The sequence below is a fragment of the Callithrix jacchus genome, chromosome 2, assembly GCF_049354715.1.
Source record: "Callithrix jacchus isolate 240 chromosome 2, calJac240_pri, whole genome shotgun sequence".
In the NCBI taxonomy this organism is placed as follows: Eukaryota; Metazoa; Chordata; class Mammalia; order Primates; family Cebidae; genus Callithrix; species Callithrix jacchus.
Genome location: NC_133503.1, coordinates 13787719 through 13802318, shown reverse-complemented (window position 1 = coordinate 13802318; position 14600 = coordinate 13787719). Strand labels below are relative to the sequence as shown.

Sequence of the window (14600 nt, the reverse complement as noted above, 5' to 3'; positions counted from 1 at the left end):
CTGCCCTGCACAGCAGCGATTCAGTGAGGCTGCTGCATTGTTTATGTACTGAAGCAGGGGCAGGGCTGGAGTTGCAGCCAGTAGCAGGGTCACCTACGCTCCACCTGCAGTTGGAAGAGGTTTCATCTTGGCAGTTGGCAGAGAATCACAGATAACCCCCACTGACCTCCTTTGAGTTCATTCTTTGGGGAATCATAAACAAGTCAATCAGTGTTACTGTGGAGTCCAAGGGTTAGGGGTTCTTATCAGAAACTCAAGTGGAGCCATTGACATGAAATCTATTTAATCTCCTCTCTCCTGCCCTTGTCTCCATGGCTGTCTTCATTCCAGAATACTTGAAATCCATCCCAACAAGCCACACCTACAGATCTTTACCCATGCCTGGAGTGCCCCTGTGCCCCCTGGAAGACTCCTGTACATCCTTCCAAACCCAGCCAGACAGAGCCTTCTCTTAGAGTCTTTCCTTACCAACCTACTCACACAGATGTGACTGTTTCCTTCACGCAATCCTGTTGTCTTCTTTCCTCTTGACCACCATTGTGGGTTTCCACACCTGTTTTCCTTACCTGAGATAGGTCCTGAAGGGCATGGCCTGGTCTTATTCACTGTCATGGCTCTGCTCCCTATTGGGGTGCTGAACACACAGTTGGCGACCAGAAAGGCTAGTAGAGTTGACTTGGCTGAGGTTGCTGGGCCCCTGTGTGTCATCCCCTCTGACTTTCCGATGACCGCTCCATCTTCTTAGGTCATTCCTATAGCCAGAGCTCTTGGCTATGCCTCAGCTGCTGTCTCTGCACTGTCAGGCTGGTCCTCTGTGATTCTGTTGGCAAGAGGACCCCTAAAGGTGAGACAGGGTGTGAATAAGATGGATCTGATGGCTTCACGGAACACTATCAATTTGTGCTGCTTCCTGTAAACCCCTCAAGGTCCCTGCAGTAGATAGCAAGTTAGACAGGTTATTTACCAAAGAGTGGCCCCTTCTCTCTGGAAATACTGCATGTGTAGAAACAGTGGGAGAGAAAGGAGAAAAGAGAACAGCTGCCCAGATGACCAGGTGGATCCCAACAACCTTAGCCAGCAATGATGGGGCAGCGGTCACTGCAGGCTCACACAGCATCAAGGACTCCAATAAGATGTTCCCAGTCTCTTGGGGGTGGAATTGGGATTCAAACAAATGGCTTCCTTTTTGACAAGTGGAGGATTTTCTAATGGGAGGAGAGCAGGCCCCAGGAGCTGGCAGAGATGAGGCCTGTAATAGCAGTTGCTGCCACCTGTGAGCCCCCCCAACCCATTCCTGATGGGAGAGATCTCAGTGATGAGGGTGTGAAAATTGTATCAGCTCATTATCACTCGGACCCAAGTTCTGTGTCTGCTTGGCCTGAGGAATGGTGGATTACATAACAAATAAAATCTCAGAGTTCTTAAAACTCAGTAGAAATAGAAGATGTTTAAGCTATGCTTGTGCACTTCCTTCTTTATTCTTTCTCACACTCAGCCTTCCTGCAGAAACTGTGACTCACCCCAGAAAGGCAACCCTTCCCATCCCTCTGGCCCTAAGCCTCCAAGGCTGCTCAGCATCTAGCCTGAGTGGGTGAATGTCATACTAGATTCCATGTCAGATTCAAGGCCAAGTGGGTGAATGTCTTGTGCAGTGTTGTGCCAGGTATGTGCCAGGAGCCGCGTCTTCCTTGGGGACAGCCTAGTGGAGCAGGAGACACAAACACATGCTTGGATGGAGGTATGCATGTGCCAGTAACTGGAATCCCTGGGATAACAGAGCCCTACAGAGAGGCACCTAAAGAACAAAGTGACAGCAAGTGTCACCAACAAAGGACAGACATGGAAAGGTGGGTGACAATCCCCAGGAGAAGTAGGATAAAAGTCCAAGGAATTCTGATACATTTCTGTCTCCTTTCAATGGCTTCATTGAGCACATTAAATACGGCCACGTCCCAGTTTACAGATGTAGAAACTGAGGCTCAGTGATTGCAAGTGGCTTCCAAACTGCTACTGATCACAATAAAATATTATAAAAACTAACAGGAAGGGACATGGAAGGTCCTATCCTGCTGTGGTGCACCTGCCATTCCCTACTAAGTGTCACTATGGGAAATAGTGAGACTCAAGGCTGCAACTGCAGATTGGTTGAGATTCATGTTCCTGGCTCAAGGGTTACTCCCAGCAGCACCCACTGTGGGTTTTCTGGAACAAAGGACTCCACCTTATCTCAGTGGAGGATTACTGGAGGATCGCCTTATCTATGTTCCCACCCTGGGAGGTGCACACAACACATTCAGACAAGTAAAGATTCCAGTGTTATCTGATTACTGTCAACAGCTTCATTCACTCACCTAAATCCACAGCCCTTGTTTTTTTTTTTTAAGGAAATAAATATGTTTTATTCTTTCCTTTAAAACACATACTTGGCTATGATGATTTTTATTCTAAGATGACGATTTACCTGCCCTACGAGCTTCAGGGGGTGGTCTGACTGATTGGAATCTATACCAACAGTGATAGACTAATCGTTACTTGGACCTAAAACATAGCCAGCACTGTGTCCTAACTAATGCAAATTGGTCTTGCTCTGCAAAGGAAAATAATTGAAGGCATGTTCTGCCACTTAATTCCACAGAAGGTAGTATCTTCTAACATGTAGGGACTTGCCTACTGAGAAACGCACTGAATGTGTCAAGGAAGATACTATGTATTGGAATAACACCCCAACCACCAAATGCCTCTCACCTACTCATTTCCTGTATTAAAGCATTTATCATGTTTTTATGCTTAGTTTTTGGTCTTGTTTTTTTCCTTTTTGTGGAGAACGGGGTCTTGCTGTATTGCCCAGGCAGGTCTTGAACTCCTAGGCTCAAGCTATCCTCCCACCTCTGCTTCCTTAAGAGTTGGGATTACAGGCGTGAGCCACAGCGCCCGCCTCATCATGTTTTTAAAGCTGTGCTCCCAGATGTTATTCTTGGTCTTGGTCAACTCTTCACCCTAAACACACAGAGCAGAGACAAATAAGCAGATAATTATAGTACAGCCGAAGAAAAGTAATCTTACAAATATGAGAAATATAGCGTCCTTATCAACTATGAAAGACTTACCTTCTTTTTCAGTCTAGTTAGTGTTGGATCAAAGTTAAATCTCAAAGAACATTCAGAGAAGCATGAGGCTCAGATATCAGCATCAGTGGACAAGGATGTCCAGGAACTCAGTGATGTATGGAACACCATCACTCTGTTAATTTCATCTTTTTATATTGGTAGCCCAAGTGGTACCCTCTCTTCTGGGAAGCTTGTTCTGTCTTCCAGTGGCCAACTTCATTGCTGGTGGTATGGGGGGAGGCAGCATTGCTCTGGAATGATTTGTGTGTTAGATTCAAATTTCACAGGTCATGATCTTGAGGATGTAAACTCGAGAAAAAAAAAAGGAAGATTATCTCTCTGTAACTCAGCTCTCAAGTCCCCATTCTTCTCAGTAAGGCAACACTTGATTTTGCAGGTTGGGGTGGCCAGGTAGTATCTAAGTTTTGTTTTTATTCATTTATTTTAAAAATTGTTTTGAGACAGGGTCTCACTCTGTTGCCCAGGCTGGAGTGCAGTGCTGTGATTATAGCTCATTGCAGCTCTCTCTCTCTTTGAAAGACATGAATACAACAGAAGCAACAAGACTTGATGGATGAGAAGTGTGAGACCTTGGAATTTCTGGGCCTGTTTCCTCATCTGTCCATGGGGGAAATTGACCAGAATTGGCCTGTGAAGACCAAGGTCCTCCTTGTCCCAATCAGAAGACCCCTGTAGGTCTGCCTGCCTCTCTCAACTTCTGTGTCCCTGTAGGTTTCAAAGACATTCCCTGTCCTTTATTCTCCTTCTTTTTTTTTTGAGACGGAGTTTCGCTCTTGTTACCTAGGCTGGAGTGCAATGGCGCGATCTCGGCTCACCGCAACCTCTGCCTCCTGGGTTCAGGCAATTCTCCTGCCTCAGCCTCCTGAGCAGCTGGGATTACAGGCACGCGCCACCATGCCCAACTAATTTTCTGTATTTTTAGTAGAGACGAGGTTTCACCATGTTGACCAGGATGGTCTCGATCTCTCGTGATCCACCTGCCTCGGCCTCCCATCTCCTTCTCTTATTAATCACTTAGGGTCCACCAGGTCTTCCAGCCCAATCAAGGACCACGAGCTCCTGCGGGCAGGAGGAAGAACAAAGGTGGGATAGGATGGAACTGGGAGAAGATAACCACACATTTAGGCCCTGAAATTTAAATTCTGGATTGGTTTCTTAATTGAGATTGCAGAGAAATGGTTTCACACATGCTCACACCCACTCACACACAGCTCTTACTCCAGGAAATGGTAGTGGATACATGTCATGCTAAGTACCTACCCTGCATTAACTGATTCACTCTGTCCAACAACCCTGTGGTACTGGTATTGTTACGATCCCTATTTATAGATGAGCAAACTAAGCCTCAGGATGGTTAACTGACCCATCTAAGGTTACATCACTAATTGCTCTTGCAGAGCCAGGATTCAAATTTAGATCCTCTAGTTTGAGAGCCCAGGGTCATAATCTTTTAACACAGGCCCAACCCTGCCTGAGGTCACACAGAGTTAGTGGGGAACTAGCAATGCAGCCCAGGCCTTCTGAATAGGTAGTGCCAGAGCTCTGCCCCTACACTGGGACAAAGTGAGACCCCCTAGCAAACTCGTTAATGAGGGCTGGGGTGCAGCAATGCCGTTTCTTCTCCCTGACCGCCTTTGCCCTGAAGTATAAGCACTTCTGTAGACTTTATGACAAAAAAAGAAGAGGAGCTCTCTCTCTAGTGCCGCCTTGTGAAGAGGGTGTCTTCTTCCCCTTTGCCCTCTGCCATGATTGTAAGTTTCCTGAGGACTCCCAGCCATAGGAAACTGTGAGTCAATTAAGCCTCTTTTCTTTATAAATTAATAAAAAAGAAGAAGAGGACTTGATCATAACTGTTTGCTTTCTGCTCCACTCTAGAGTGTCTATTTCTTGATAAACTAACCACTAACATTGCCATGGCACTTCACAGTTTATACATTCTTTCCTCTCTTAATGATCAGCAATACAACTTTGTAAGGTGAGTATTGGTAGGATGATTTAACTTGTACTTTATAGGTGTGGAAACAGACAGATGGGAAGAGACTTGCAGAAGTGACTAACCCATGAAGCCAGGGCATGGAGCCAGATGTTGTCATTACAAACCGTGCTGGTGGCCTTCTTGCTGGGAATTCAAGGAAGCTCCTAAAATAACTTGGCAGGTTGTGTCAGTCATATGAGATAAATACTTCCTTCTACACCTCTCACCACACTGCTAGTATAGTTATAACATGCTACAGAGCTGGCCACGAAAACGACATGCTCGTCCTATACTTTACCAAATTGTGTATTCAGTGAACTTGTGGTTTCAGCAGAAAGGGGAATGTTGCAAATAATTTTGACATGTCGCAACCAGAATTATTTTTGTTTCCAGGAAAGCAAAATGTAAAAGGTGATGAAATCAACATGTGAAAGAGAAGCCCAACAAGCCTCTTTCATAAGCTCAGCAGGCAAGTGCCAGAGAGGGTCCCACTGGTGCTTACTCACAGTTTCAAGAGCTGAGCACACAGTGGCTGTTACCCTGGGATGCTTACAGCATTCACGTGCATGGGGAGCTTTTAACAACCACAGGTTCACTGGGTGCAGTGGCTCATGCCTGTAATCCCAGCACTTTGGGAGGCTGAGGCGGGCAGATCATGAGGTCAGGAGTTGAAGACCAGCCTGGCCAACGTGGGTACTAAAAATACAAAAATTAGCCGGGCATGATGGTGTGTGCCTGTGATCCCAGCTACTCAGGAGGCTGAGTCAGGAGAATTGATTGAACCCGGGAGGCGGAGGTTGCAGTGAGCTGAGATCATGCCATTGCCCTCCAGCCTTGGGTGACAGAGCAAGACTCCAACTCAAAAAACAAAAATAAAACACAAGAAGGGGTTGCCCAGGGGCCTAACAATGAGGAGGCAGGGACCAGTGAGGGTCATCTGGAGAGAATTGAAAGTTTCCCATCAATCCAGAGACATGAAAAAGAAGGCATCATGCCCGACTCTTTCCATGAGGACCATAACCACATGATCCAAATCAGACAAAAATCAGGACCACAAAGGAAGATGGCATGCCAGTCTCATTCATAAGCATCAGTGCAAAAATCCTGAGCAAAATAGTAGCAAGTCAGAGACAGCAGTGATCAAAGATGATATACTATGACCAAGTTGAATTTAAACCTGAGGCTCAAGAATGGTTAACAGAGAAAAGAGATAAGTACAAATGATCTTGCAACAGATTAAAGTATAACAGTTATTAGATAATCTCAATGGTTTCAGGAAGAGTCTTTGATAGTTCAGTAATATTAATAATATATAATAATATTCAACTTTCATTTATGATATTTAAAAACTTCAACAACTAATAGCAGGGAAATTTTCTTTTTTGGAGAGGGAGTCTTGCTCTGTTGCCCAGGCTGGAGTGCAATGGCACAATCTCAGCTCACTACAACTTCTCCCAAGTTCAAGGATTCTCCAGCCTCAGCCTCCCAAGTACCTGGGACTACAGGTGCCTGCCACCATGCCCAGCTGATTTTTTGTCTTTTTAGTAGAGACAGGTCTCACTGTGTTAGCCAGCATGGTCTCAATCTCCTGACCTCATGATCTGCCCGCCTCGGCCTCCCAAAGTGCTGGGATTACAGGCATGAGCCAACGGCTGAGACTTTTTTAATCTAGTGAAAGCTACCAAGGGAAAACATTATTCCCAGTAGTATAAAAGGATTATCCTCTTATACCTTCTCAATGTATACCATGTGCATATATTAACCATTTCGAAACTAGTAACATTATTCAAACAAAGAAAATCCTATGAATTAACTTACTTTTTTCCTGTAATTGAAAAGAATATCCTAGCTTGTCCTTGTCAGAAGTTCAGCTTGTGATTCACCTGGGGTCAACACAGGGCAAGGTTTAATAATCACTGAAATAATTAAACATTGTAATGTCTCATGAGGCTGCTTGAACCGCTCTTATTTCAAGGACGCTGAGAGGCTGGGGGAAAACAGAGGGTCAGCAATTTCATTCAGCTGAGGTCATCTTGGTTTACAAACTGGATTTTGTGACTGTTAGTTGGGACATGAGTTTCTTTGATAATCAAATGAATGGAATGAACCATCTCCCCAGAATAAAACAGCATCCAGGATTTTTGCATGTAGTGTCAAGAGGACTCCAGGGAGACGTTACTTGGAAGCTTGCCAAACCCACTGACTTTCCAAGGGGCCTGCCCACCCAAGTGCAGCCCATGCCTGACACCTAGCCCACAATGCCCTATTCTGATCGGTTACATGGTTATCTTCAGAACCACGAGATCCTCTTTATCAGTGTGAATGGGTTCTCCACTGTACCCAGTGCTATGACACAATACAGGGGAACAGAACCGTAAGGGAAAATGTGAACAAGAACTTCAAAAAAGGAGCCATACCAAGACCCTAGGTGGGGTACTTCACACGGAGGGAACTGGAGAGACACCAGAAGTTCTGGAAAGGCAGAGAGAAGAGGATCTGGGAACTACCTGAGGTGAAGTCTTCCTAAAGGATGACTGTTTGCATTATCATAGAGAAGTCTTTGGACAGAAGAAGGGAAAGTGATAAGTATTTCAGGCTGTGAGAATGGTCCACCTTTTTTTAGTAATAAAAAAATACAGAGGTGGGAAGATCACGAGGTCAGGAGTTCGAGACCAACCTGGCCAAGATGGGGAAACCCTGGCTCTACTAAAAATACAAAAATTAGCTGGGCATAGTGGCACATGCCTGTAATCCCAGCTACTCAGGAGGCTGAGGCAGAAAATTGCTTCAACCTGGGAGGCAGAGGTTGCAGTGAGCCGAGATCGCACCCGTGCACTCCAGCCTGGGCAATAGAGTAAGACTTTGTCTCAACAAAATATATATTATTATTATTCAGAGTCTTCCTGTATCGCCCAGGCTGGAGTGCAATGGCACAATCATGGCTTACTGCCACCTCAACCTCCCAGGTTCAAGCAATCCTCCTGCCTCAGCCTCCTGAGTAGCTGGGACTACAGGCATGCACACCATGCCTGGGTAATTTTTTTGTAGAGATGAATTCTGGTCTTGAACTGACTTGCCTAGGATAGTCTTAAACTTATGGTTTCAAGTGATCCTCCTGTCTCAGCCTCCCAAAGTTCATGCCTGGGATTACAGGCATGAACTGAGCCTCACCATTTTTTTTTTTAGACAGAGTCTCACTCTGTTGCCAGGCTAGAATGCAGAGGCACGCTCTTGGCTCACTGCAGCCTCCGCCTCCATGGTTCAAGCTATTCTCCATCCTCAGCCTCCCGAGTAGCTGGGACTACAGGCACTTGCCACCACACCCAGCTAATTTTCAGATTTTTAGTAGAGATGGGGTTTCACCATGTTGGCCAGGAGGTCTCAATCTCTTGACCTCGTGATCCGCCTGCCTTGCCCTACCAAAGTGCTGAGATTATAGGTGAGAGCCACTGCGCCTAGCCTACTTTTATTATTAACAAGGTTGAATATTTCTATATTTTTGACAGCTGCATTTCTTCTTTGATAAAATGTTCATGTCCTTTGCCCTTGCGTTACCTGTTGGAGTTGCTTTTTCATATCACATTATAATAAATATAATTTAACTGGCAAATAAAGAGAATGACCCACCTTAACCATTATTATCATTGTTGACTCATTTCCTTGGTTGCAAGATACTGTCTGAATCGAGGCAGTTTTAATTACTGCCAATAAAGAAGTAATCTGGCCAGGAATCATGCCAACATGTGGATCTTGTATGTTTAGGGCAAAGGTTCTGCGCTCCACTGGTCAGCAAGAGGCTTAAGGCTGGGTGGGACCCCAGATAACATCACGGGGCTTGACAGAAACCAGAGTGGCATGTCTCATGCCTAGTTAGTATATATTTCTGAGATTTTAAAAATAAATGTATAGAGGTGAAATGCACGTAACATAAAATTAATCTTTTTCTTTATGATTATCCAATCTGAGGACTGAAAATTAACCATTTTGAGGTGAACAAAGGCATGGGATCCAGTACATTCTGTATTCTGCAACCACCACCTCTATCTAGTTGCAAAACATTCCCATCATTCCAAAATAAAGCCTGTATCAGTTAAGCAGCTTCTCCCCACTCTTCCCTCTCCCCAGACCCTGGCATCCACCATTGCATGTTCTGTCTCTGTGGGTTTACCTCTTCTGGATATTTTATATGATACAATATGTGGACTTTGGTTTCTGGCCTTCATATAATATTTTTGAGGTTCATCCATTCTGTAGCATGTATCAGAACTTCATTCTTTTTATGACCAAATAATATTCCATTTTATGGATAGACCACAATTTATCCATCCATTGATGGATGAGCTGTTTGCATCTTTTGGCTATTGTGAACTGGACTGTTAGGAATATGTGAGTCCATGTATTTTATTTTTTTATTGCATTTTAGGTTTTGGGGTACATGTGAAGAACATGCAAGATTGTTGCATAGGTACACACATGGCAGTGTGATTTGCTGCCTTCCTCCCCTTCACCTATATCTGGCATCTCTCCCCATGCTATATCTCCCCTACTCCCCACCCCCCACTGTCCCTCCCCTACTGCCCCCCAACAGACCCCAGTGTGTATACTCCCCTCCCTGTGTTCATGTGTTATTGTTCAACATCCACCTATGAGTGAGAACATGTGGTATTTCATTTTCTGTTCTTGTGTCAGTTTGCTGAGAATGATGATCTCCAAGTTCATCCATGGCCCTACAAAGGACACAAATTCATCATTTTTGATGGCTGCATAATATTCCATGGTGTATATGTGCCACATTTTCCCAGTCCAGTCTATCATCAATGGGCATTTTTGTTATCTGTTGTCTCCAGATTTTTTAATGATCGCCATTCTAACTGGCCTGAGATGGTATCTCAATGTGGTTTTGATTTGCATTTCTCTAATGACCAGTGATGATGAGCATTTTTTCATATGTTTGTTGGCCTCATGTATGTCTTCTTTTGTAAAGTGTCTGTTCATATCCTTTGCCCACTTTTGAATGGGGGTGTTTGTTTTGTTCTTGTAAATCTGTTTTAGTTATTTGTAAATTCTGGATATCAGCCCTTTGTCAGATGGGTAAATAACTAGGTATTGATGGAACATATCTCAAAATAATAAAAGCTATTTACAACAAACCAACAGCCAATATCATACTGAATGGGCAAAAACTGGAAGCTTTCCCTTTGAAATCTGGCACTAGACAAGGATGCCCTCTTTCACCACTCCTATTCAATATAGTACTGGAAATTCTAGCCAGAGCATTCAGGCAAGAAAAAGAAATAAAGGGTATTCAAATAGGAAAGGAGGAAGCCAATTTGTTTCTATTTGCAGATGACATGATTGTATATCTAGAAGATTCCATCGTCTCAGCCCCAAATCTCCTGAAACTGATAAGCAACTTCAGCAAAGTCTCAGGATACAAAATCAATGTGCAAAAATCACAAGCCTTCCTATACACCAATAACAGACTTAAGGACAGCCAAATCAAGAATGAACTGCCATTCACAATTGCTACAAAGAGAATAAAATACCTAGGAATACAACTAACAAGGAATGTAAAGGACCTCTTTAAGGAGAACTACAAACCACTGCTCAACGAAATAAGAGAGGACACAAACAGATGGAGGAACATTTCATTTTCATGGTTAGGAAGAATCAATATCATGAAAATGGCCATACTGCCCAAAGTAATTTATAGATTTAATGCTATACCCATCAAGCTACCAATGACCTTCTTCACAGAACTGGAAAAAACCACCTTAAACTTTATATGGAACCAAAAGAGAGCCGCATAGCCAAGTCAATTCTAAGCAAAAAGAACACAGCAGGAGGCATCACACTACTGAACTTCAAACTATACTACAAGGCTACAGTAATCAAAACAGCATGGTACTGGTACCAAAACAGAGATATAGACCAATGGAACAGAACAGAGGCCTCGGAGGCAACACAACATATCTACAACCATTCGGTCTTTGATAAACCTGACAAAAACAGGCAATGGGGAAAGGACTCCCTGTTTAATAAATGGAGTTGGGAAAACTGGCTAGCTATGTGCAGAAAGCAGAAACTGGACCCCTTCCTGACACCTTACACTAAAATTAACTCCAGATGGATTAAAGACTTAAACATAAGACCTAACACCATAAAAATCCTAGAAGAAAATTTAGGCAAAACCATTCAGGACATAGGAGTAGGCAAGGACCTCATGACCAAAACATCAAAAGCATTGGCAACAAAAGCCAAAATAGACAAATGGGACCTAATCAAACTTCACAGCTTCTGCATGGCAAAAGAAACAGTCATTAGAGTGAATTGGCAACCAACAGAATGAGTCTGTGTATTTTAATCCTCTTCGATATATAACTTGGAGGGGAATTGCTGGATCACACAGAACTTCTGTTTAACTTTTTTTTTTGAGACAGAGTCTTACTCTGTCTCCCAGGCTGGAGTATAGTGGCACGATCTCAACTCACTGTCACCTCCGCCTCCCAGGTTCAATAAATTCTCTGCCTCAGCCTCCCAAGTAGCTGGGATTACAGGCGCCCACCACTGTGCCCAGCTGGTTTTTGTATTTTTAGTAGAGGCGGAGTTTCACTATGTTGGCCAGGCTGGTCTTGAACTCCTGACCTTGTGATTCACGTGCCTCAGCTTCCCAAAGTGCTGGGATTACAGGCATTAAGCCACCACTCCTGGCCTGTTTAACTTGAGGAACCTCCAAGCTGTTTTCCATAGCAGCAGCACCATATTACAGTCTCACCAGCAATGAGTGAGAATTCCAATTTCTCCATGTTCTTGCCAATACTTGTTATCTTTTTTTTTTTTTAAAACAAGTCATCTGAGTGGGCATTAAGTGGTAACATTTCTGGGATTTTGACTTTGTGCAACCACAAAGAATTAAGAATCAGTGAGAAGATGCCAAAGACGAGGGGGACAAGAAAAAGGTGTGGCTGGAAACCTGACGTAGGTAGCCCCTGGGCTTTCTATTTTTGTTTTTTTTGCTTGAAAATGTTATTAAAATAAGGATTAAACCTGAAAATAGAAAAATCAGAATGTCAGCCCTTTGCATAAAATCATCAAGAAAAAGAAAAGAGAGAGGAAAAAAGGAAGGAAAGGAAAGAGTTGTTTTTGTTTTTGAGACAGAGTCTTGCTCTGTTGCCCAGGCTGGAGTGCACTGGTGCAATCTCAGTTCATTGGAACCTCTGCCGCCTGGGCTCAAGAAATTCTTGTGCCTCAGACTTCCAAGTATCTGGGATTACAGGCACGTGCCACCACACCCAGATAATTTTTTGTATTTTTAGTAGAGATGGGGTTTCTCTGTGTTGCCCAGGGTGGTCTCGAGCTCCTGAGCTCAGGTGATCCACCTGCCTCAGCCTCCCAAAGTGCTGGGATTATGGGTGTGGACCACCATGCCCAACCAGGCCCCTGGGTATTCTATGGGCTCCAGAAACATCTCTTCTTGTTCTGTAGAAAGAAGAGAGCAAGTAGGGATCCTCGGAATATGACTGATGTGCAGGCCCTGTATGAGTTATTTAAACTCCCTCAGCCTCAGCTGCCTAATCTATAAAACGAGTGTTCATGATTATGTCTTTCCCTCCCAAAGGAGCCCAGATGAGACCAGACTTCGGCCTATGATCTGCAGTGGGCTTGGGACCTAGATCTGCAATTCTGGCTGGTGCCACCTTTGACTAGAGAGAACAGGGGATATTTCTAAGCCTAGTACCTGACTCTTGGTAGTCCTGCCATAAACATTTGCTCAATGTGAAAACAGTTCAGTGGTTGCCAAGCCAGAGGACAAGAGTTATAGTATAACCCTACATTACATAACATATTTTCTTCTTATCAAGAAAGGGAGACATAAGTTCAAGTTTTACAGAACAAATAATTAAAAGATTGGGCATTTGCTGAGCAGGGACTCTGAGCCAGAGTGACCTTTGGAAGGGAGCACTGGAAAAGGTAGGAACTGGAAGGTGGGGAACAGCCAGATCAGACCAGACATGGGACTAGGAGGAAATGAAGGGACAACTGGAACACTATTGCCAGAATGACATCATCACAAGAGTCCAGACCCCTCCAAATCTGTCACTGACTCATTTGACCATGGGCAAGATCCTTTTACTCTCATTCTCTGTCTAGCCATCAGAACCACATGTTCCTGATGCCCAGGATTCTATGAGCTAAGTTCAAAGCTTCCAAGGTTGCAGACCATGAAGACAGATAAAACGCAGGTGTGGTGGCTGAGATCAGCAGCCAGCTAGAATGTGTTGCAATCTAAATAATGCCACCAGTGATGACACGTATTTGATATTTTCCTACAGTACCATCTTACTGGACTGATCCTCACTGAATATTAAACAATGAACTCAACTTTGCACATGAACTTTAGGAAGTTCAGATTATAATGACTACTACAGACAGGTTGAGAATATGAAGTAGGCTCACCTCAGGAACACTTTATTAGGGTCAATTCCAGTGCTTGCCACTGAAAGTCAAGATTTCTTTGACAGTTTTAATTCACTCAGAATATATACATCAAAGTAGAACCTAAAAAACTGTTACTTGCATGCCTAGAAATGATTTTTGCTCAAGACAAGACCCCATGCAAACTGGCTGAAACAAAATAGGCTCATGCTCATTAAATAATCTGGAGGGCTTTAGTCAATAAAACTCAATGCTGATAAAATTACTTTAAACAATTTTGGTAAAGTTATAACAACAAAAACCAAAATTTAAAAAATACTTTTAGGAAAGAGGCAGGGACCATGTGGTATTCTGTTAGTACTGTGATAGGCTGTTAGAGGTGGATTCTCCTTTTTGTGTGTGCTAGTGACTTGAAACCATATAAAAATATGAAAACATAAAGTTATTTGGTAAAAGCAAATATATGTACAAATCTAAAACCTGTATTACTGCTGCTTAGGGCCTGTAGCTTCTCTTTTATTCTTTTATAGGATATAAAAGACTAAAGCATAACAAATATGTATATAAATGGATACATGATATAGAAAAGTGTAATTTGTGACATAAATAACATAAAGGAGGGAGTGCAGAGCTGTAAAGGAGTAGTGGTTTTTAATAAACTGTAATCAGTTTAAAATAAATTATTATAACTGAAGGAAGTTTTACATAATCACCATGGTGACTATGTAAAAATAAGTATCTACAGAATATACACAATTGGAAATAAGAAGGTAATCAAAACAAGTCACTGTAAGTTATCAACCAAACAAAGAAATGCAGTAAGGAAGGAAATGTGTGACAAAAAAAAAAAACCTATAAAATATGCAGAACACAAATAACAGAATCACAACAGTAAGTCCTTCCCCATCAGTGTGTTTTAAATGTAAATGTACTTGATTTCTCAATATAAAGACACAAATTGCCAGAGTGAATAAAACAAATAGGATCCAACTATACCCTTTTCTACAAGAGACTCATTTTAAAATCTAAAAGCATGCATAGGTTGAAAGTGAAAGAATACA

The 14600-nt window shown here is 43.0% G+C and overlaps 1 long non-coding RNA gene across 1 annotated transcript; it reads right to left on the bottom strand.

Moving 5' to 3' along the window:
* Positions 1 to 566: 566 nt before the first annotated feature.
* On the bottom strand, positions 567 to 4187 carry LOC144580421 (uncharacterized). The gene is made up of 3 exons (XR_013529921.1): positions 3108 to 4187; positions 2746 to 2997; positions 567 to 820 (listed from the first exon to the last, which is right to left on the bottom strand). It is a non-coding gene; the product is annotated as an uncharacterized LOC144580421 (long non-coding RNA).
* Positions 4188 to 14600: the final 10413 nt, after the last annotated feature.